Raw genomic sequence first — 24,450 nt, 5'->3', positions numbered from 1 at the left:
CGCGGTCGCGCGCGCGCACGCGCACGCGCACTCCTCGCTCGGGGGCGCGAGAGCTGCGGCGGCGGCGGCGGCCGCCTGTGGGGCGAGCGGGGTCTCTGAGGAGAGAGAAGGAGGGACTCACGGAAGGGGAAGAGAAGCTGGAATGTCTCACATCGAAAAGTAGCAACAGTGTAGGAAGGTGGGAAGGATGAGGTGCCTGCGCCTCCCTGACGCCTCACGCCCCGATTCGTACGCGCTGGCTCTCCAGAGACGGAGAGGGGGCCCGGGGGCGGGGCTGGAGGGGCGGAGCGAGCGCGTTGCGCGCCGCCCGGAAAGCGTAAGCGCGAGCCCGCGGGGGCGGCTTCTGGGGGCCGGCTCCGTGGGGGCGGAGCTCGAGCTCGTGGAGGAGGGATAAGCTGGCGAGATCTGGTGGTAAAATGACTTTTAGTTAACAGTTAATCTTTCATGATTGTTGAGTTTTACCGGGGCCTCTCTTTTGGCATCATGGAAACGGTCCTTAAGAGAGAACAAAAGAAAACACGAATTGCAAAATTGCCACCCCCTTGCTCGCCGGACTGCTCACGCCAGGCGGAGGCAGAGGGGGCGGGGCAACGTGCTCCCCGCCTCTGACACGCGTGGGGCGCGCGCCTGGGGGCGGAGCGAGGCGAGGCACGCCTGGCGGGAGATCGCGTCTCGTCAGGCCCGCGCGCCTCTAGGTCGGGGGCGGGCCTGCGGTGAAAACGTGGGGAAGGCGTGAGTTGTTGGCTGATGGTTTGGGGAACCGCATTTTTGGCGTCTGTTATTATCTGCGGTGGCATCTTAAATTTCCTGAGCGGGTATGGGAAATTGAAGTTAAATGGAAAGTGTGATGGAGAGGGAAACGACGCGGCCTGGGGTCGCCGGGAGTTCTGCGCTAACTGCTGCGAAGATGCGGGGATGAGCATTTGGCAGGGTTTGCCTTGCTCCCCTCTTGTTTTCACAGCCCGCCCTAGAGCCGTTTTCTTCTGCTCGGAGAAGTAAATTTCCCGGCGCTGTCCGTGAGCAGCGGGCTGGTGCTCTAGGCCCACCCATCCCCCCGACTCCGCCCCGCGGCGTCCACGGGCTCGGGCCTGCCCTCGGGCCAAGACGCGTTGCTGTGGCGGTAGTCATGGGGACGCGGGGCTGTCTGGCGCTCCGCTCAGGCACTTTGGCTCAGATTCACGCCACAACTGCAAAACTAACTCGGAAATGCTGAACTATAGCGCCTTGTTTTGGTCTAAGTTTTAGGGAACCCTGTCTCTTTAGCAGTAGCTGAAGATACATAATGCTTTTTAGTTTTAGCGCTCGAATAGTTAATATGGGAAGTGGTTCAGAGAAAAACGTGGTTCCTGATACCGTATTAAAAACCCGAGTCTTCACCGAATTAACTTTAGGGATTGAACAGTGATTTTTAGAAGACACTGGTAACTGGCATGTATAGATCAACTCTACAAGGGCTTAATAAGAAACCTCTACTGGATTATCAAATTCATTTCTCTGTATTGTTCTCGACAGTTACTTGATTGCAAAAAACGCAGCTATTCTCTTGGAAAGTACTGTTAAGTTTAATATATTGTCCTTCCTGATATAAGAGTTCAAACTTTAAAAGCCTTTCAACAATAAATATATTCAACATAGAAGGAGTTTTTAAATGATACTACATTGAATACAGACAGCTTGTAAGATTTAGTCTTCAGAGTCATGTATAAGATGACTAAGAAATTTGACTTTTACACCTAAGGACTTTGTGCCACCTTTGGCAGTAATTTTATTTAAATTGCGTCCCTGAAATCCGTACTATGTGAAGTTATGAGCAAGACCTCAAATGAGGATTTCCTAAGGAAAGCGTCTGGTGTGATTAGCCTGGAGATGTCATCTGTGCTGCTGCTGCGGCCGCCACTGCTGAATTGTAAACTAGGCAAGTCTTTTACTAAACTAAGAATTTACTGTCCCTATTATTTTTCTTACTTGTCCTGGAGATGTGTTTATTAGTACCAGATAATTTATGTGAAAATTCTTTAAAACAATAAAAACACTACATACATTTTTATATTTATAGCTAGAATGAATCCATTAGAATTCTTGACAGTAAAGTGGTTAAGCTGAGAGAATTGGACCATAGTTTGAGACTAGTTAGGTGACTAGTAACAGGATTTAAGAGGAATTGCTTCTATGTATGGAAAAGATCTTTGGAGTTCTTAAACTATTCTCAACCTCCAAATCCTTGGATTTCTATAGGCATCATTTGAAGTGTGGAAATAAAAAAGGTTACTAGTCTATACAAATTGAATTTTGAAAATATTTGCTTTGTCTTTAAATATTTTACATATGTGTAAAAGCCCTGATACAGTTACGTTTTCTAGACGTTTGTCAAAAAAGACAGTGTTCAAAAATTTAATACATTCTTCAAGGTAAAAAAACAAAAAGCCTTAGAGCTATAGGACAGAAATTCAAGAGTGTACTAATTACTATGTTAGGGTTTGGAGAAAGATTAGTCAGTGAATGATACAGTACATTACCCACCTATCCTATAAATTACAGGATGCTTTTGGTCAATGAATTATAAGCTAACATCCAAAGTTCTTCCCCATAAATTTAAATAATGGCAAATAATGTAATTTCCAATGCATTGTAAAATGACATTTTATAGTAGTAGTCACTCTTTTAAGTGTATGCAATGGAATTAAGTATTTTGGTACTCATCATCCATTTTTAAAAAGTGAACTAATACTTTGCTTGTCTAAGTGTTACATTGTATTGCTGTTTTGTCCTTTACATTTACAGCAATAGTTCTCAGGGACTATTGACCCCCCCCCCCCCAGGGAACATTTGACAATATCTGGAGACATTTTTAGTATCATAGCTATGGAGTGGGGGCTACTGAGTATCTAGTGGAAGGAGACCAGGGATATTGCAAAATATCCTACATTGCATAAAGCAACTCTCAACAACAAAGAATTAACCAGCCCGAAACGTCAGTTTTGCTATGCTACTAAGAAACCCAGACCTACAGAACTCTATTTTTATCTAGTATGGTTTTAGGCATAGAAGTCCTACTAGTTATCATTCTTTGCTGCAGCCAAAAAAAATGTATATTAATATTTATTGCATATCTTATGGTTATAAGGTTCAAAAATTAAGTCAATCTAGGGAAATTTTTTGTATCATTGTGACTATTACTAATATACAAATGATCAATGTATAAATATCATAATTTTGAATAATTATAAAAAGTAATTATTGAAATATATTTGTTAGTGAGATTGGGCTTTTTATCACTTAGCTTAATTTTTCATGGGTGAATGTTATTTATTGCTAGAATCTTACCTAGTCATTAATTTTCTCAGTATTGACTTTCAGGTGCCCTGACAGTTATGTCCTAGAACAATGCACCGTAGTGAGTTTCAGGATAGGTAAGAGGTTTATTTCTTTTGTAAAGGCCAACAGTGCTCTTTTCTGTGTACTGAAGTACCTCAAACATCTTTTTTAAGAAGTTGTTTACTAGTAGTTACTGGATGGGCCAGATGAGTGATAGCAAGGACACTGGCGGAAACATTCTGGATGTATTCTGAATACAGACCTAACATAATTTACTCAAGGTCTGGATGTGAAAGAAGGGGAAGCAACAGCTCTCACTGCGAGGTTTTTATCCTAACTCACTAGAAGATTTATTATTTGCGGGGATGGGGGATACTAAGAAGAAAAGAATGAGGCAGAAAGAAACACAATTCTCCCTGTCCATTTTCTTAAGTGCCACATTTGTGTTTCTAAGTTTAAGTTAGCTGTTGAAACTTAATTATCTATCAAAATGTAAATAATATTATATATTACTCTCAGTGTAGTTAAAAAAACTTACACAGTCATTTTCCCACAAAATGATGGGATCTTTTCCTTTGTTTCTAACTCCATTGCCCACAATTAAAACACTTGGCAATTCAGTTGTAACTGTTTACTAAGTAATGTTAATAACCTGATTTGTATGTGTTAGATTACCTTAAGGACAGGTTTTGTAACTAAAAGCTGTTCAGTGTTTCAGTAGAATTTTAAACACATTTTTTTTGTATTTAAAATAAAAAAACTTATATGTAGGTAATTTTTAGGACACATTCACTATCATCAAACAGTTGATCCCATTGGATGTATAAAACTCATAATCACCAAAGTTATGACTTTGATAATGAGTTATGTAGTTTTCTGACTTGTGCAGAATGATGCAATTTAGCTCAAATGCAACTGCAACTTTTAATTCATGATTTATATTAATTCAAATTAACATGCATTGTTATTGGCCAGGCTAATCCAAAGAGGCACATTTTTCTCTTAGTAAATTGTGAATACTTCTGTTTTTTTCCACATTGTTTTAGTAAAGAAAATAATATATACAGAGACAGAAAAATTAACACCATTTCAATGAGAGGTTACTTTCATACCCATTTATTAAGATCTTTTGAAAAATTAACCCAAAATGTGTACACCTTCAAAATTAACATTATTTTACCTATTTTGTGGATTGACATTCATACTTAAAGTTCCCCTTATTCAGTTCCACTCCAAGTTCAAGATTCTGAGAGTATGGGTTCTCTAAGTCCAGTGGATGAGACAGGTATATACATACCAGCTTTATTGCATGTCTGTGATAAATATTGAGGCCTAAGCAGTATTGAAGGAGCATAAACAAGTTAGAAATTCTTGAAGTTACCAACATTATATTTGCATTGAACTCCTTTTGGGAGAGTAAGTTGTGTGCACGAGGATAATTTTGCTTCTTTATCCTTTACAGCATGTTTTCTTCTTAAGCCTTACCTCCTATGTCTTTTATCTCTCTACATCTACTGGCTTGTGCCACCTCTGGTGGATGAAGGCACCTACAGCCCAATACTATGGCTAAACAAGCATGCCGGAAAGCTTGAAGAACATCATCTGCCCTTTACAGAGCAAAAGCATCCTCTGAGTAGCTAAAGCTTGGACTTCTAAGTAAGGTATCTTTGCCGGATCCTTTTATGGAAATCACATGTATAGGTAAAGGACCCATCATGCCATAGTCTTTAGCCTAATGGCTGGGCCAGTTGTAAAGATGAGCCACACCTGAACAAGGCTATTTATGTTTTGTACTTGGGTATCAAACATAATATGTATTTAGTATGCAAAATTAGATAGTTGAGATATGTTTTTTTGTTTTCCTTACAAAAGGACTTATAAACCTTATAGGTAAATAATTAAGAATTCCCATTTTGGGACACTAAAGATTCTGGCCACCAATTCTAACATGTGGGGGGTGTGTGTGTGTGTTGGTGGCGGGGGGTTCCCCATATCAGCAATCAATTCTCCCAACACCAGCTGGGTGTCCTATAATTTAACTCAATTCTAACAATGTCTGCTTGGAGATAACATCAGATTCCACAGGTTAAGGGCTTAGTCCCATAAGACTGCCCTCTATTTCATTTTTTTTAAATTAAAAAAAAATTTAATGTTATATTTATTTCTGAGAGAGAGAGAGAGACAGACAGACAGCATGAGCAGGGGAGGGTCAGAAGGAGAGGGAGACACAGAATCTGAAACAGGCTCCAAGCTCTGAGCTGGCTGTCAGCACGGAGCCTGATGCGGGGCCTGAACCCACAAACCGTGAGATCATGACCTGCGCCGAAGTCAGACACTTAACCAACTGAGCCACCCAGACGCTCCTGCCCTCTATTTCAGGTAGCAGTTGCAAGCCTGGGTAGTTACCTTTGCTTCTGAATGACCAGCCATAGGTCAGAGGTTCCCATGACCTCTCCTTTGGGTCACAGGTTAAGAGTTCAGTCTTATAAGACTGTCTCCAGTTCCACTTCAGATGCCAGTAGCAAGTCCAGGTTATCACCTATCTTCTCTTACATACCCTCTCCTCGAGTTCAATTAATTTGCTAGAGTGGCTCACAAAACTCAGAGAAACATTTTATTCATTTTAATACTGATTTATTACAAAAAGATGCAACTCGGGGCACCTGGGTGGTTCATTTGGTTAAGCATTTGACTTTGGCTCAGATCTCATGGTTCATGGGTTCAAGCCTTGCAGCTCAGAGCCTGGAGCCTGCTTTGTGTTTGTCTCCTTCTCTCCCTGCCCCTCCCCTGCTTGTGCTCTGTCTCCCTCAAAGATAAATAAACATTAAAAAAAAATTTTTTTTTTAAAAAAAGATTTGACTCAGGAACAATCAGATGGAAGAGATGCATAGGGCAAGGTACAGGAAAAGGACTAGGAGTTTCCATGCCCTTCTAATGTGTGCCATTCTCCCTTATTATGTATTCATCGACTTGGATGTTCTCAAAACATCTATTTGGGATTTTATAGAGGCTTCATTACAAAGGTATGATTGATTAAATCATTGGCTGCTAGTGACTGATTCACCCTCCAACTTCTCTCTTCTCTCTTCTCATCAAGGGGTGAGACTAAAAGTTCTAATCCTCTATTCCTAGTTAGCTCGCCTGGCAACCTGTCTCCATCCTTCTGTGCTTTTCAAAAGTCACCCAGTAATGTGAACCCAATTGTGGTGGAAAGAGGCTTGTTATGAATAACAAGACATTCATTTTACCTTTATGGCTCTAAAGTGCTTTCTGGAACTGAAGACAAAAAAAAAAAAAATACAACAATTGATGTTTCCTTTGCTCTCTTGCTCAGGAAATTCCAAGGTTATTATAAATCACATTATCATAGGAACTAACTGTAGAGATGTCATATCATCCAATGTAATCTAACTCCAGAGTGTGGCCCATTGAACTATCAGTACACAACAGATTTACCATCTTTGAAATGTAACTGATTCACTGATCTGTCTGATTTGACAGACCATCAACTACTGTCCTTGTGCTACCTTGTACTTACTAAAGAAAGTTGATTGATATGCAGGGCTTTTTCCTCTTCCCTCTCCCCCTTGGAAATAGTAGAGTTCTAGTTATCTTTTTGAGAAGCCAGGAATTAATCACAAAATAATACATATTAATTTATTATAATTAATTTCCTTGAAGATTAGTCTGATACTTAGAACTTATATAATTATAGGTAAATGAAATAGTGTGCTGATCTAATCACAAGGTTACAAGACCATTGTTAGAACTTGCTGACAAATTAAAAATAGCACCTTAGTAGATTAAACTGGAATGTCATAATAATTTGTATTTTTATAGATACTCTATTATTCTAAAATAAAATAGCATCTAATTGCAGTAATAAGCTTGCACACTCAGTAGTAAATACGGTAATTGAAGTCCTGGGATTTGTTTAAAAACAAGCTTTAAACTCCATATAAGAGCAGATTTTAGTTCTTGTTATTAAGTTTTGATTTGTAAGTCTTTACGATGCTAGTACTCAATTTTGAACTGTATGTAATTTGAAAAAAACATTATGTAATCTGCATTAAAAAAAGGGAAAGGAAAAGTTCAGTGTTAGTCTCAAATGCCAAAGAGATGACCAATAGTAAATAGTAAAACCTTAACTATAAAAATCGTTAAATTATAACATGTCTGTTTATTCATTTATTGGAATATATGTTTCTACCAAAATGACAACCAATGACTTACATTTCTTATGTTGTTTTTTCTCTTAAAACTAGAAATAATTGCAAAGGAAATTTCAGAGACAGTATTTTTAAAATTATTCTTAAATTCCATATACCTTTGTAAAAGCGATATTTAAAGAGAAATATTTTTATCTAATAAAACATTAGACTATCTTTTTTATATTTTCTATTTATTGCTTATATATAGAATTAAAACATTTTTTTTTATTGTCTTCATAGCAGCGACAATTCTATCTTTCTTTCTTTCTGTCTTTCTTTCCGTCTTTCTCTCTTTCTCTCTTTCCTTCTTTAAGAGAGGGAGCGGGCACATGCATGAGAGGGGCACAGGAAGAGAGAGAGAGAATCCTAAGCAGACTTCACACTAAGTGCCTAGTCTGACACTGAGATCATGACCTGAGCCGAAATCAAGAGTCTGACACGCTCAACTGATTAAGGCACCTAGAAGCTTCTATATTTCTTATTAATTCTAATAGTTTGTAGATTTTTTGGGTTTTTTTTTTATACATACCAATTATATAAATTACAGCAGCATCACTTAAATTATGTTTTTTAGGAATAAATCTAAAGATAGGAATAAATCTAAAGAAAGAAGGATGGGCACTAACTCTATACTGGAAATTACAAATCATTTTTGAGAGATAAAGATCTAAATAAATGGAGAGAGTAATATACCATGTTGAAGGATTAGTAGTTTTAATATTGTAAAGATGTCAGAGGTAAAGATGTTAATTTATAATTCAGCATAACCCCCATCAATATTCCCAATAGTTTTTTTTTTTTAATTAAATTGACAAGCTGAAAACTACAGATCTACAAAGAATGAGGAATGACTAAGTTATTCTTAAAGAACAAAACACTGGAGGAGTTAGTATATGCAAACAGTAAAAACAAACAACAGGTGGTCAGCTGACTTAGGACAAAAGTGGTTAAACAGTGTAGCTCCCAATGTGGTTTTAAATAAATGATACAAGATCAAGTGAATATCATGGAAAAACGTGTATATCTTGATCTGTCTTTAGATGCCAAATACCAGAACCAACTGTAAAGGAATTACAAACTAAATGTGAACGATAAACTACTAAAGCTTTTCAGAGGAAACAGGAGAATTTCTGCCTGACTTTTAAGAGGCTGTAATTGAGGACATCCCTGAGACCACCCCAAGTTCAGTAATTCACTAACAGAGCTCAGCAAAGCTTGTATACTCATGGTTACAGTTTATACAATAAAGAATGCAGATTAAAATCAGCAACAGGAAAGTGTGCATCAGGCAGGGTATGGGAGAGACCTGGCATAGAGAGCTTCCAGTAGTTCTGTCTGAGTGGCATTGTGTGAACAGTGCTTGTTTCTCACAACAGTGATATGTGGCGATGCACACAGAGTTGTCAACCTGGGAGGCTCAACCAAACCTTGGTGCCTCGCGGTTTTTTTTGGGCGGGGGGGGGGCGGTTAAGTTACATAGTTATGGCTCTCTTCCCACATTGCTGATCTTAGTCTTCTGCTCCTGCAGAGGTCAGTGTGATACCACATGGACCAAGGTCCCCAACATAAATCACATTGTTAGTATAGACTACTTGGCATGGCTTAAGGCCCCCAGGTATACGAAGACACTCTTATGAGGCAGGACATTTCAAGGGCTTACAGTTACCTCCCAGGAGCCAGGGATGAGGGCCATACCTTTCTTTGGACGAGATTAATCTTGTTACACATCAGTAAAGAGTTCTTAAAAAAAGCTCTAAACAAAAAGGTAAAATGATAAATCGGTCTTATTAAAAACTTCTGTTCATTAAGACAATGATTAAGTCACTCAGAGTAGTAGAAAGTATCTTCAATACATATATTGGACAAAGACTGGCATCCAGATTATGTAAAGAACTCCTAGAGATTGATAAGAAAAAAACCCAATGATGGTTGGTGGGGAGGGGGACAACAAGCAAAAGACTTAAGAAGGCACTTAAAAAAATAAACCTCACCTTTAATACTAGACTTGGCAAAAATGTGGAGTAATCATACCTCTTATACAGTGCTGGTAGGAGTGTTAGTTGGTACTTTGGAAAACTGTTTGGCCGTGTCTACTAAAGGTGAACATATATATACCCTGTGACCTAACAGTTTTGTTTCTAAGTGTATACCCAAGAGAAGACTCATGCATTCATTCACCAACAAACATAAACTAGAATATTTATTGCCATATTGTAATAGCAAAAAACTGAAGAATATTCCAATGTCCATTAACAAAGAATAGATAAATTGTGGTATATTCACCCATGGAATATGATATTGCAATATATATGATAAAACAGTTTACAAGTGTGCAAATCAACATGGATGAATTTCACAAAATGAGGAAAAACCAGACAAGATGGTACATTCTGTATTATTCTGTTTATATAAAGTACAAAATCAGTAATTGGGCATCATATTAACAGTTAGGCAATAAATACAAATGCCATGTAGTGACTGGAAGGTGCAAAAGAAAGGTTCCAACAACTATTCAAGGAAAAACAGCAACAATAATACACATGGCAATCCAAATCCAAAGAGAAAAGACACTTTCTTAAGGAAGCCAAAAATTCTGCAGAAACCTAATACCTAGATACATTGAGTTTACAAAATAAAATGTTTACTTTCTCTAAGATACTCATATTCAAGATACCTGAAGTTTTCCCAGGAGTAGGAATAATTTGATTTGCATTCACTTTACAGGCCATTCTTAAAGAGAAAATCTGCTTTAAAGGTAAATTTAACCTCTTAAAAAGGGAGACCTACAACTTTTAAATGACTTTTTTTATGGTCTGTATTCATCAAGGGCTTAAAAGCAGTGTGTCACCTTTTTGCACAAATATGGTATAATAAAATATGTTATTTTTGTCCCTGGTTCCTGACACAAAGCTTCTGAAACCTTTGGAATTTCCTTAGTGATAAGGCAGGTCTCTAGTAGCTTCAGGATGGGGGCTGGTCACCAGAAAGACCAGTCCATGATTATGAGTGTGGAACTTTCAGTCTCACCCCAAACTTTCAGGGAGGGGAGAGGGGCTGGAGATTGAGTTAATCACTAATAGGAAATAATTTAATCAATTGTGCCTATGTAATCTTTATAAAACCCCTAATTGATGGGATTCAGAGAATTTCCCAGTTGAACTCATTAAGGTGCTAAGTGGGTAGTGTACTTCTTCCATTTGACTGTTCCTGAGTTAAACTGATAGTCACAAGTAAAAAGCTTTTCTAAGTTCTGTGATTTGTTCTAGTGAGTTATCAAACCTAGGGAGGCAGTCGGATGAACTCAAGAATACTTAGTTTGCTGAGCAGAACTATAGGTATCATTGGCACCCTATTTGCCTAGCTTCTGAAGTGGGTGCAGTCTTGAGGGACTAAATTCTTTTTTTTAAAAAATATTTCTGAATGTTTATTTTTGAAGAGAGAGACAGAGCATGAGTCGGGCAGGGGCAGAGAGAGAAGGGTGGGGGGGGGGGCGGACACAGAATCGGAAGCAGGCTCCAGGCTCTAAGCTGTCAGCACAGAGCATGATGCGGGGCTTGAACACATGAACCATGAGATCATGACCTGAGCTGAAGTTGAAAGCTTAACCGACTGAGCCACCCAACTGCCCCGGGACTAAATTCTTAAACTGCTAGAGCTTGATTTGAACTGAATTGTTAGACATATAGTTGGTATGAGAATTAGTTAATGTGTATAAAAAAACTGTCAACGAATATCTCTTTCTACAGTGACAGTTATGATCTGATTTGTGACCTCCCCCGCCCCCACATTCATATGTTGAAATCCTAACCCCCAGCAGCTCAGAAAGTAACCATATTTGGAGGCAAGTTCTTTAGAGAGATGATTAAGTTAGATGAGGCCATTAGGCAGGGTCCTAATCCAATCTGACTGATGTCCTCATAAATAGAGGAAATTTGGATACATAAACGGATACCAGAGGTATGTACACATACAGAGAAAAGACCATGTGAAGAGGCAGCAAATGTACAGCCATCTACAAGCCAAGGAAAGAGACTTCAGAGGAAATAAGCACTGCTGGCACATTAATCTTAGACTTTCAGCATATAGAACTTTAAGAAAATAAATTTCTGCTGTTTAAGCCACCCAGTCTGTGGTATTTTGTTATGGCAGCCTTAGCAAAACTAACAAATTTATTATTTGATTTTATATACTTATTTCAGACCAGATTAATTTACACTGATTTTATGTACTTATTTCAGACCAGACTTTTTAGCCTGGAAATTTTAGGACTACTTAATTAGTATCCACATCACATGCTATCCCAGCCCAAGGATTTGAATCATGATTTTCATACTTGAAAACTAGCACATGAATTACACAACAGTAACATGAAAGATCAAGTGGAAGAACATCTCAAAGCACAGAACAAAAATACAAACAGATGGAAAGTATGAAAGAAAAGATCAGAGAACTGAAGGACACATACAGAAGACTCAATAGTGAATAGCACAGGATTTCCAAAAAGGGGAAGAATAATGATGCAGTAGCATCAATAATTAAATATTTTATAGAAAAAAATGTCTTGAACTTGAGAAAGCTATTTGTCAACAGAATAAAAGAACTCACTTTGGCAGGATTGATAAAGAAAAACACTATTGTGGAAAATAAGACCATAGACTCAAAAGTTAAAATAAGAGTTATTTACTAAAAATGACATTGCAGAAAAGGAAGAGAGTTCCTATCAGCTATTGCAGAGTAATCATTACTGATTTTTTCTTCTTTTCTTCTTTTATTTAAAGTTTTTTTTAATGTTTTTTACTTTAGAGAAAGAGACAGAGTGTGAGTGGAGGAGGAGCAGAGAGGGAGACAGAATCTGAAGCAGGCTCCAGGCTCTGAGCTGTCAGCACAGAGCCTGATGCAGGGCATGAACTTACAAGCCATGAGATTATGACCTGAGCTGAAGTGGGATGCTTAACCGACTGAGCCACCCAGGCACCCCAATAACCAAATTCTTAATACATCAAAATTATCATGGTTTATTTGTACACAGTACTGCAATCAAACCCCAATTCCAAGATTTACATTATAGTCAATAGAAAATATAGGACCTCAGTAACAGTTAATGAAAAAGGAAATACCAGCAATCACAAATTAACAAATTTACAATATTAGAAGCTAGGTAATTTAGTATAATTTATATCTAGCAAAAGACTATATGATCCATTAATTCCAATACAATCAAGATATCATTTAATTGTCAATTAGTTGTTTATAAATATGTGAAGATTGATAAAATATATCACTCAGCAGCACAACTGAGGAAGTAGTAAAGGAAAGGACTATAATCAAACAGCGAAGAAAGCAGATCTCAAGACATGGGAAAATAGAGTAAATGAAAGAATGATGAGCTCTGACACAATTGTTACCTAAAGATATATCTAAACAGAGATGCAGAGTGAATGAGTATTCATAATATAAACACTAACTGATGCTTCTTGAAATAAAAGGGGCATACTGCAAAGGAACCCTGATAATAGACTCTGACTAAAGGCAACTAAAGTATATCAACTAATTCAAAAAATTTGGGGCCAGGGAGAGGTGAAATAAAAGTGTTCCAAAGGGCTTATCCAGTGAAGCAACAGAGTACCTAGCAAACAGAAATAGTTGGTATCTTATTTCCATTTAACCCTTACTTTCATATGGATTTCATTTTGAATATATGAAAATATCACCAGTTGCATGAAAAAGTGCAATAGAATTTCATAATGAAGGAAAAGAGAAGAGTAATGATCAAACAAGAAAACTGAATAAGAGAAATACTTAAAGGAAAATAAGGAAATATTCTTAAAAATGCAAAGCAGGATGAAAGAAATAATACATGAATGATTAACTTCCCCAATGTATAAAATAGCTTCTTGGATTGGGTTGAAAAAGATAAACCTATCAATATATTCTTTTTTTAAAGAAAGTATTTAAACAAAGTAGTGAAGAAATGTTGAAAATTTAAAAAAAGGCATAAAAGATAAACAATTGCATGTAAAAAATGGAGGAAAGATAATGCTATTATCAGATAAAATGTATTAAGATTAAAAGTTCTAAATAAGATAAAGACTATACAATGACAAAAGGCACAGTTTACAAAGAGCATATGATAGAAGCCAGTTTTTAAGCTCTTATCTCTTAACTTCAAATTTATTATTTTATCTCTCAGCTTCAAATTTTACTGTTCTATATTTTGCTTTGTAATGCTGGAATTAGAACTCTGAAAATTGCATTTATGACTGGTCATTTTACTTCTTGTCAACCTCTGGCAATAGGGGTGCAATAAAAGGTTATCACAAGACAAAGAAGAAAAAAACTGTTCTTTTCTTACCATTTGTGTTGTGTTCCTCTTAGCATCACCCTAATAAAGTTTTACTCTGGCAGCTTCAAAATACAAGCAGGTAGTGAGAAGCCATTGTATCTTGTTGGTGTCTATGCAGGGACAAGCAGAGAGAGGTAATGGAGTATCTGATTGACCAGAGAATAGAAGAGCCCCACATAAAGTAAAAGTTACTCACTGGAAATCATAGCAATTCAACTGGAGAACAGTACATAAAACTGGAAGAGGTTTAGCATATTCCAATAAACAGTAAACTGGCTAGTTCCATAAGTTTTTGTAACTGACCCACTAGGACTTCCTCCAAGTACAAGGCTTCAGACTAAAGAAACTGCTGGGATGAAACAAAATTGTTTAGATTAGGAACAACTGAAATGAAGGAAAAAGAAGGTCCAGATAAAAGGGAAAAGGAAGCAGCTAGAATCTGCCCCCAGCAAGCCATTGTAGTTTTACTAATATGTGAAAACAATGTAAAAAGAATCTCATAAGTAAAGAAGCTATCTGAACTAAATCTTCTAAGATTTATGAAAAGTAAATCAACATAGAAATGAGCATTAAAAAACTATTGAAATCAAATACTGGACAAATAACTACAAGAAAATATGACATAATAGAATAAACCAAAGAAAGCAAACATGCTAGAAAGACATATTCAACATATATGCATATTGAAACATACCATTTCCAAATGAGATAAAAAATTAGGAAAAATATAAGATGAAAAAATAAGAATCAGAACTAGGAAAACTCATAAATTAGTTGATACAGCTCAAAGAAGAAAACTATATCAGATCTGATCAATAAACTAGAGAAAATATATGCCCCAAACTCAAGTAATCTCTTATTAGAAATAGATTAAACGAAGAGAATTAAAACAAAACAAAAATAAAACAAAATGAAGAGATAAAAGAGATTTGAGAGAAAATGACAAATGCCAAAGATCTAAAAGATTCAGCATATGAAAATGCAGTTCCTTAAGAAAAAATAGGAAATCTGGGTAATAGAGCAAATACTAAAAAACTTGCTGAATGTATTATTATAAAGTGTATATTAGTAGAGCACACTATTACCTGATAATATCAACCCAGAAAAATCAAGACCAAGACATATTCTAATAAAATGACTGGACTTTAAAGAAACAAAATTCCTCTGGGAATCTATGGAAAAGAGCACATATTTAATAAGGGCATCAAACTGCTATTACCATGGGATTTTTTTTAACATCCTTGGTTTATGCCAAAAAATAGATTAGCCCATTTAAAATACTTAAATGTGACAAGGCATAAGTAGGATAAAGCAAATGAGTAATTATGATATATTCTAAATCTATTATTTGTGTTATCTTGAGAACCAGATTATCATAATGGAATAAAACAGGTACAAAATTGAAAAGGCTATATAAAAAATCTGAATTTGTAAAACCTTAGAAAAAAAAAACCTATCAGCCAGCAGCAAATAGTGGTCCTGGTTTCCAGTTTATTGTTTTATAATTTTTTTAAGGAAACCATGGCTGCTTCAAGAAATGACCGATTCCAGGTTTATACCAAAAAAAATGTACCAGAACATATTGAAATACTGCATATCAGAGAAATAATCAAAAGGATTCAGAAGTCAAATTGAGGCCCTCATTGGCCATAGATACATAAAAATCACAATGGATTGAAACTAATCAAATATGTTTAAATATGTAATTTCATAATAAACAATATTTTTTAAAGACTTCATTGGTCACTGAGAGGCCTGTAAAGATGCTCAGTTGTTAGAAATTTTACCATTATGAGGAAAAAAGTGTCTTTGTAGTTGTGATTAAGTTACAGATATTGACATGGGAAGTTCCTTAATTATCCAAGTGGCTTTTAAATATAATGACAAGTACTATTATACGGGAGGCAGTGGGAGATTTGACTACAGACAGAAAAGAATGTCATGTGGTAGAAAAAGAGTCAGAGGAAGAAGATGGAGGAATGGAGTAAAGTAATGCAATGGCATACAGCACTGGTCTCTGGAAAAAAGATTCTCCCCTAGAATTTGGAGTGAATGTGGCTCTGCTGAAACCTTGATTTTAGCTGCAAAAGAGTCATTTCAGACTTAAGGCCTTTATAACTATCAAAGAATAAATAGATGTTGTTTTAAGATGCCAAGTTTGTGATTGTTACAGCAGCCAAAGAAAACTAATGCAGTCAGAAATCATTATCTTAAAAATATTAATAAAAAGGGAAGCATTCATTTCTCCTTTCCTAAATGAACAATACCACTTGGTAAGTAGCAAATGAGGAAGTGTCTTATTAACCATTCCAGCTAATAAATAAAAATATTAGGATATCATAGGTATTTTATAAATACTAATAAATTAGAATTTAGACATGGAGCACAAATGGCTGCTAACATCAAAATCGAGAGAAAACATGTACCTTGAGATAAAAGATTATATTCTTACCAAAGGGATAAAAATGTAATTTTATCAAATTTCTAGATCCTAAAGACAGTTTGCAGGAAATGGAATAAAATAGAACATGTTGAATTACATCACAAGTATATAATAAAAAAAATCCAGACTATGAGAAACCAGACTGGACAAACATCTCATTTCTTCAACAAATAATTAGTAAAGAAAAGAAGGGATAACAGGAACACCTGTATATAAAAGGAGACTTAAAACACAATTCAAGTTAAGAAAAATAGGTAAGACTAAATAAACTGTAATATCCAGGGATATCCACTTGGGTCATTAAAAGCCATAGAAAACAACAAAGAAATGAGTGTCATAAAAGTTGGGATAGTGTACATAGATGGGAAGCGGCTATCAGTGCTAAAGGGCACACAGAGATACTTCTGGGATGGTTAACCAATTTCTATTTCTTGGCCAGGATGGTGGTTATAAGGCTATTCTCTTAGACCATTCAGGCAGATATAACAAAATGCCAAAGACTAGGTGGCTTATAAACAATATTAAGTTTATTTCTCACAGTTCTGGAGCCTGGAAGTCTAAGATCATAGCACTGGTATGCTTGGGTAGTGCCCTCTTTTTAGTTGCAGACTTCTTATATCATCAGTAGGCAGAAGGGGTCAGGGAGCTCTCTGGAACCTCTTATACGAGAACTAATCCAAAGTCTCCACCTACTAATACCATCATATTTGGGGGTTAGGATTTCAACTTAATGAATTTTGAAGAAGGGAAACACAAACATTTAGAACATAGCAGATACTTAACCTTACAGTAAGTCACTAAGCTACATTTTCTTTTGTGTGTTTTTCTGTAATTTTATTTTATAATAAAAAGACAAAAAAAATAAAACAAGTAAATACTACACTAGTGCTTCCACCATAAACAACTAAAATTTGGACAAAATATAGGAAAGAACTGTCTTCAGACTTTGAAAAACAGGCAGTTCAAGAGTGTGATCCTAAAGAGAAAGGAAACAATGAAATAAGTTATTCATTCATTCCACCTTTTAATTGGAGGTAGTTTACAGACTGAAATCAGGAAAGGAGAGCATGAAGAGGCCTGGGAAATATTTGAATTTAGCAGAATGGAGAAACAATGTTGACCAATCAAGGCATCCCATAGAGATCCCCAAATGGTCCCACCTTAGTAATGGGGCTAAATTTTCCCACATTAAGAATATTCTGTCATCACCTGAACAAAGCTTTTTAAAAAACCTGGAATAGATGAAGTAACCATGACACAGCGAAACTCAGCATTCTTTAAAGAAAGACCAAACATCCAGACTCTGTAACATCAAACTCATATTCAGCATTTGATCAAAAATTACTACACATGCAGGAAAAAATGACTAATAGCTAGGAGTGCAATTAATAGAAATAAGTATAATGATGAAATTAGCAGACACATTCTTTAAAATAGTAATTATAAGTATTTTGATAGGAAAACATGAAAGTGAGAGGAATGCAAGATATGAGAAACTAAAATGAAACATTTAGATGTAAAAAAATATATTCAAAATGAAGAAAAACAAAAACCCAAAAACAACAGATTAACATCATAGCCGACTGTACACTAAAATAAAAGGTAAGTGAACTGGGGTCCCTGGGTGACTCAGTTTGTTAAGTGTCTAACTCTTGATCTCAGCTCAGGTCATGCTCTCACAGTTTATGAGTTTGAGCCCTGTGTCAGGCTCTGCACTGACAGTGCAGAGTCAGCTTGGGATTCTCTCTTTCTCTTTTTGCCCCTCCCCTGTTCTCTGTCTCTCAAAATAAATAAGTAAACTTAAAAGAAAAAGTAAATGAACTGAAGGTATAGCAAACAACAATAAACTGTTCAAACTAAAGGACAAAGAGAAAAGGGCCAAAAGTAAATGAACATATTGACTCTGTGAGTGTGGAACAATATCAAGTGATCTATGGATAGTGTCCCAGAAAGAGGGGGAACAGAAAATTTTTTGATGATATAGCAGTCAAATATTTTTGAAACTTGAAGAAAATTATATACTCCCAACAGCCTGAATTCCAGTTAGTCCCAAACAGAGTAGACAACCAAGAAAATCATACCAATAGACTTCAGTTGTTGAAAATTAATGACAAAAATTCTTTTAAATGAGCCCAAGACAAAAAAAGTCATTTTACTTGTAGTGCAATCAATAGGATAAGAATATTGACTTTCATTAGAAATAATATAAGCTGGATGGTGATGGAAAAACATCTTCAAAGTTTTGTCTTCAAAGGCAGAAAGAAAAAAAATCTATAATCAGGTTCTATAACTAGTTAAAATATCCTTCAAAAATGAAGGCAAAGTAAAGACATTTTCAGACAAAGCTAAGAAAATGTATCACAACCCAGCACTATAAGAAATGATAGAGGAAGTTATTTTAGACTGAATAAAAATAATGCCAGATAGAAATTGGTTCTATACAACTGTTCTAATAATCCAGTTAAAGATAGAGATTTTCAGGCTATGTGAAAAAACAAGGCAAACTTTATGGTGTGCACAATAATCATTTTGAATATAAAGACAGTGGTAGGTCTTTAGTTGTAAAAAAGCTAAAGTGGCTATATTAATATCGAAAAATAAGGTGAAGTGATAATACCAAAGTAAAGAATGCTATCTTATAATAATTAAAGGATCAATTCGAGAGGGCATAAAAATCCTAAACATGTATTCACCTAATAACTGAGTTTCAAAATGCATGAAGCCAAAACTAAAAGAACTGAAAAGAAAATTAATCTATAATTATGATTGAAGATTTCAGCACAATTTAGTAACTGATAAAGGAAATTTACAGGAAATTATTAAGTTTACAGAAGACATGAACAATATCATCATGCCTGCCCTAAACTGAAATATAGAAAATTACATTCAACAAAAAAATGTATATTCCTTTGAGTGCATAGGAAATATCATCAAAATAGACTATATGTGGAGCCACAAAAAAATTTCTATTAAATGTAAAATAACCAAAATCATACAGCATTATTCTCTGACCATAATGAAATGAAATAAAAAAATTATCTTAAATAAATACCTAAATATTTGAAAACTAATCTACACAGTTTTAAATAACCGAGATTCAATGAATAAATAACATGGTGAATTAGAAAAAAAATGTTGAAATGAAATATATTATTTTTGAATTAAAATGAGAATAACACACTAAAGTTTTTAGAGGCAGCTAAAGTGATGCTTAGAGAGAAATTTATAGCCTTAAGTGCTATTATTTTCTTGAAAAATAGTGATATTAATATCTTAATGCTATTAATGATAATATTAATTTTTTTAAATCAATGATCTAATCTTTTATATTAAAAGGTAAAAAAATTAAGTTCAACATAAGTAGAAGGAAGGAAATAAGGAATAGAGTAATGAATCAAAATAAATAATAAATAGAATAAATATCAGTTGAACAAAAATCAATAAAATTGATAAACCTCTTGCTAGATTGATCAGAAAAAAAATGAAGACAAAAATTTCCAAAGATAGGAATAATAAAGGGGAAAACTCTGTAGAGCTTATAGGACAAATTTCATGATAAAATGAACTACTTAAAATTGATAAATTGAAACTGTCTGAAAGATCAAGTGAACAAAATTGACACAGGGGGAAAAAATAAGTATGTCCAAAGTTCTCCTATTAATAAAAAGGAAATTTATTATTTTAAAAACTCCCAACTTCTAAAACAAAGAGCATCATTCCCACATGGTAGGACTGGTAAATTTAAGGAAATATTAAAAGAAAATTGACACTAATCTTACATAGATTTGAGAAAACAGTGGGAATTAAATACTTCCAACTCATTTTAGGAGGCCAACACTGTCCTAATACCGTAAAACCAGACGGAGACATTGCAAAGAAACAAAACTACAGATCAATATCCCTCATGAACATAGATGAAAATATTCTTACCAAAATATTATAAATCTAATCCAGAAAAATATAAAAATATCATTACCAAGTAGTATTCTGGAAATGCAAAATTGATTTAACTGTCAAAAAATACAGATATTTGACTCGAAATGGATCAGAGGTCTGAACATAAAGGCTAAAACATTATGAAACTTCTAGAAGAAAACCAAGACAAAATTATTACAGAACAGGGATAGACAAAGATTTTTGAGAAAACATACCAAAACCTCCCATCATAAAGCAAAAAATGATAAATTTACTTATCAAAATTAAAAAAACTCTTTAATTTTTAAATTGCTTTTTGTAAATTTTATAGTTTAATAAATTATTTAATAAAGTAAGGAATTAAAGTGACTGGTACAGTGGTTATAAACCTATTGAGAGAGGGGTGCCTGGGTGGCTCAGTCATTTGAGCATCTGACTCTTGATTTCGGCTCAGGTCATGATTCTGTGGGTGTGAGATCAAACTTCACATCAGGCTATGTGCTGAACATGAAGCCTGCTTGGGATTCCCTCTCTCCCTTTCTCTCTCCCTCTCTCTTTGCCCCTCTCTTCTAATCATGGTTGCTCTCTAAAAATAAATAAATAAATAAGTAGATAAATAAATAAATGTTGAGAGACTGGGCATGTGAGACTTGAGATGTAATTGTTTGAATACATAAATTTCAGGCATCGATGAAGAGATCATCCCAATTCTGTTGACTTCCTGAAGTAATGCTCAGTGCCAAGAAATCTCTTCAATCTTTAAAAATCTATCTGGCAAGGTAAGGCCACACTTCATCCCAAAGTAGAATGTGGAAAACAGCTGTATGTCTTAGGACTAATTTAAAATCTCATATTCTTTTGTAAAAATGATTTATGATTCTGACTTTCCTACTGCTTTTCTCCTTTTCAGTCTTAATTATCAGCTGTTGGTTTACAGTGCTTATCCAACTTATCCTTACTGAATTGTATGTCTTTGCATGATGCTGTAGAGGTGCTGAAAGATCCATAGTGATAACTGCCTTTCTTCTTCTCTTCTGTGCTTCCAACTCAGGATTGTTTTATTATCCATTCTGTAGGTGTAAATCTGTATTATAATGTGTTTCCTGACACAGGTACAGTCTTAGTTCCTTTTGAAGTGGATTTCATAAATGTTATTATTATCATTTTAGGTTTTGAAACAGTATCTTTTTTTTTCTCAGTATTGAGATACAATTGATATACAATACTGTATAAGTTTAAGGTGTACAGCATTGTTTGACTTACATATTTGTGACAAAATGACCATGGTGAGTTTAATTTCTATCACCTCATACAGATACAAAAAAAATGAAATAGAAAGTGTTTTATCCTGTGTGATAGGATCTCCTAGAATTTATTTTCTTAACAACTTTCAAACATACCGTACAGAAGTGTTAACTATAGTCATCATTTACATTACATCTGTAGTACTATTTATAATTGAAAGTTTGTACCTTTTGATCACCTCCATCCAATTCCACCCTCCTTCACCCACTGCCTCTGGTAACTACAAATCTGATCATTTTTTTCTTTCTTTCTTTTTTTTTTTATGAACTTGGAAATTTGATTTGTTTTTGTTTTATTTTTTAAAATTGTTTTTAATGTTTATTTTTGAGAGAGAGAGATAGAGTGTGATTGGGGGAAGGGCAGAAATAGAGACACACACACAGAATCTGAAGCAGGTTCTAGGCTCTGAGCTATTAGCACAGAGCCTGATGCAGGGCTCAAACTCAGAACCACAAGACGATGACCTGAGGTGAAGTCGGAAACTTAACCAACTGAGCCACCCAAGGCGCTCTCATTGTTTTGTTTTGTTTTTTTGTTTCTTTAGAGTCTACATATAAGTGAGATCATACAGTATTTTTCCTTAACATAATATCTTCAAAGTCAATTGGTGTTTTCCCAAATGGCAGGATTTTGTTCATTTTTATTTTGAATAATATTCCATCGTGTGTGTGTGTGTGTGTGTGTATGTGTGTGTATATACTACAACTTTTTTATCCATTTATCCATGTATGGAGATGTAGGTTGTTTCCATGTCTTACATATTGTAAATAATGCTATGGCTAGCATAGGGGTGCAGATTATCTTTTTGACATAGTATTTTCATTTCCTTCTCCTATATATTCCCATATGTGGAATTACTGGTTGTTCTAATTTTAAGTTTCAGAGGAACCTCCTTACTATTTTCCATAGTAGCTGTACCAATTTACCATCCCACCCACAGTGCACAAGTGTTTCCTTTTCTCCACATCCTTATGAGCATTTGTTATCTCTTATCTTTTTTATTGTGGCATTCTAACAGATGTGAGGTGATATTGTGGTTCTTTTTTTTATTCTTGAGAGAGAGTTAGAGACATCATGAGCAGGGTAGAGTCAGAGAGAGAGGGAGACACAGAATCTGAAGCAGGCTCCAGGCTCTGAGCTAGCTGTCAGCACAGAGCCTGATGCGGGGCTCGAACCCATGAACTGTGAGATCATGACCTGAGCTGAAGTCGGACACTTAACTGACAGAGCCACCCAGGCACCCCTGTGATATTATGGTTTTAATTTGGATTTCCCTGGTGATTATTGGTCCTGAGCACCTTTTCATGTACCTGTTGGTCATTTGTATATCTTCTTTGGAAAAAGTCCATTCAGATCCTTGCCCATTTTTTTTTTTTAATGTTTTATTTATTTCTAGGAGAGAGAGAGAGAGACAGCGTGAGCAGGAGAGGGTCAGAGAGAGGGAGTCACAGACTGAAACAGGCTCCAGGCTCCGAGCTGGCAGTCAGCACAGAGCCCAACGCGGGGCTCGAACCCACGAACCGCGAGATCATGACCCAAGCGAAAGTCAGACGCCCAACCGACCAAGCCACCCAGGCGCCCCCCTTTGCCCATTTTTTAGTTGGATTATTTGGGGGCTCTGATACTGAGTTGTATAAATTTTTTTTATATATAGTTTGGATATTAGCTCCTTATCAGATACATAGTTTGCAAGTATTTTTCCTCCATTTTCACTTTGGTCAATTTCTTTTGTTGTTTTCGTTTTTGTTTTCTGTGTAGAGCTTGTTAGTATGATGTAGATTCACTTATTTTTTCTTTCTTTGTTACTTGTGCTTAGGTAGGTGCCATATCCAAAAAATTGCCATGACCATTTCCTGTGTTTTCTTCTAGAAGTTATATGGTTTCCAATCTTAACCTTTAATCCATTTTGAGTTCATTTTTGTGAGCAGTGTAAAACAAACAGGTTTTAAGTTTAAATTTTTTATATGGGACTATCTACAATTTTTCTAGTACCATATATTGAATAGACTGTCTTTTCTCCATTGAGTATTCTTGGCCCTCTTGTCAAATATTTATTGACCAGAATAAACATGGGTTTATTTCTGGGTTCTTGATTCTGCTTCTTGGTCAATGTGTCTGCTTTAATGCTGGTATCATATTATTTTGATTACTATACCTTTATAATATAGCCTGAAATCAGGAAGGATGATGCTTCCCACTGTGTTCTTTTCTCAACATAACTTCCCTTTTAAATATCCCATTAAAATGAAAAGGCAAGCCATAGATTGGAAAAATATTATATATGTGTCTATTAAAATATATATATATAATTATATAATGTAGTAAATGTATATTATAATTATATTTTATAAAAGATTATATGTAAATAATATGTAAGTGGCAAATAAATACTGAGAAAAATGTTCACTCTCAATAGTCCTCAGAAAAATGCAAATTGAAACTCAGATGAACAAATGACTATATATCTTTACCATGGCCAAGATGAAAAGAATTAGAAATATAACTTACGGGCAAGAATGTGAAACAACAGAAACTCAAACATTGCTGGTTGGATTGTAAAATTGTATAACATTTTAGAAAACTGATTAGAAGTTTTACACATTATTTAATAAAACGTTTACACAAATAAGTCAATGTCAAGAAATAACCTAACAATTTACCCTTTTCAAAAAATGAAGAGAAAATTATATAGAAATTTATCCCAGTAACAATCAGTGCTAGAAGACTATAATACATTATTTACATTTTCCCCAGGAAAAGAAAGAACATCCTAAGAATTTGATATAAAACCAAATTATTGCACAAGTTTAGTCTCATAGACATTTCAAACCTATAAAAATTAGAGGATAAGTTATATTACTTTTATAAAGGAAACCACTGAAATTATTATAAAGAAAATAAACATGCTTAAAATTAAA

General features: G+C 35.3%; 1 long non-coding RNA gene across 1 annotated transcript in view; it reads left to right on the top strand.

The window, feature by feature from the left end:
* The first annotated feature begins 3,355 nt into the window (after window positions 1-3,355).
* LOC120224165 overlaps window positions 3,356-24,450 on the top strand; it is a 45,286-nt gene continuing 24,191 nt past the window's right edge. The window contains exons 1-3 of the long non-coding RNA XR_005526489.1: window positions 3,356-3,410; window positions 4,778-4,976; window positions 20,912-21,006. This is a non-coding gene — a long non-coding RNA (uncharacterized LOC120224165). The remainder of the gene's footprint in view (window positions 3,411-4,777; window positions 4,977-20,911; window positions 21,007-24,450) is intronic.

The sequence above is a fragment of the Hyaena hyaena genome, unplaced genomic scaffold, assembly GCF_003009895.1.
Source record: "Hyaena hyaena isolate Hyena2069 unplaced genomic scaffold, ASM300989v1 scaffold_1118, whole genome shotgun sequence".
Classification (NCBI taxonomy): Eukaryota; Metazoa; Chordata; class Mammalia; order Carnivora; family Hyaenidae; genus Hyaena; species Hyaena hyaena.
The sequence above is the reverse complement of the archived record's forward strand: the minus strand, read 5'-3'. Positions and strand labels throughout refer to the sequence as shown.